Genomic DNA, 1,269 nt, shown 5'->3' on the forward strand with positions numbered 1-1,269 from the left:
AGGCAATTTATGAAAATAATGTAGTTTTACATTTGTTCTTTTCACCCCAGCTTTATGAAGATATAATTAAGTAAAAATTGAATACACTTACTGTGTACATGATGTTTTGACATATGTATATATTGTGAAATGATTACCACAAACCAGCTAATTAATCTATCCATCAGCTGACATATTTTTTCTTGTTTTGTGGTGGGAATATTTAAAATCTACACTCTTAATAAATTTCAAATATTAAATACTGTATTGTTAACTATATTCACCATGCTGCATATTAAATCCCCAGAACTTGTTTGCCTTAAAGCTGAAAGCTTGTATCTGCTGACCAACATCTCCCTATTTTTCCCTCCCCTAGTTTTTGGAAACCACCATTCTAATTCTATTCTCTGTTTCTGTGAATTCAACTTTTTAAGATTTCATGAATAAGTGAGTTCCTATGCTATTTGTCTTTCTCTGATTCATTTATTTTACTAAGCATAATGCCCACAAGGTTGATCCATGTTATTGCAGCACAGAATTTCCTTCTTTTTGATGGATGCTTGGTTTGTTTCCAAGTGTTGGTTAATGTGAATGATGCTACATTGAACATAAGAGTGCATATATCTCTTTGACATACTAATTTCATTTCTTTTGGGTATATACCCAGAAGTGGGATTGCTGGATAAGATGGTAGCTCTAGTTTTGATTTTTGAGGAACCTCCATACTGTTTTCTAAAATGGCTGTTCCAATTTACATTCCCACCAGTAGTGCATAAGGATTCCTTTTCTTTCTGAATTCTTGCCAATACTTGTTATCTCTTGTCTTGATAATATCCATCCTAACATATGTTAGCTGATCTCATTGTGGTTTTAATTTTCATTTCCGTCATGAATAGTGCTGTTGAGCATTATTTCACATATCTGTTGGCCATATGTATGTCTTCTATTGAGAAATGTCTGCTCAGGTCTTTGGCCATTTAAAAATCGATTTATTGTATTATTTTTGCTATAGAGTTGTTTGAATTCCTTGTGGTTTTTTGAATATTAACTCCTTATCAGATTTGTGAGTTATGTAAGATAATGGTTCCATTTTATTCTTTTGCGTATAGAGACTAAGTTTTCCCAGCACAATTTATTGAATAAACTATCCTTTCTCCTGTGTATTCTTGACACATTTGTCAAATATTAGTTAGTTGACCATATATGTGTAGATTTATTTCTGGGGTCTTGATTCTGTTCCATTAGTCTATATGTCTGCTTTTATGCCAGTATCATACTGTATTGATTCCT

Source organism: Mandrillus leucophaeus, unplaced genomic scaffold (assembly GCF_000951045.1).
Source record: "Mandrillus leucophaeus isolate KB7577 unplaced genomic scaffold, Mleu.le_1.0 Scaffold392, whole genome shotgun sequence".
NCBI lineage: Eukaryota > Metazoa > Chordata > Mammalia > Primates > Cercopithecidae > Mandrillus > Mandrillus leucophaeus.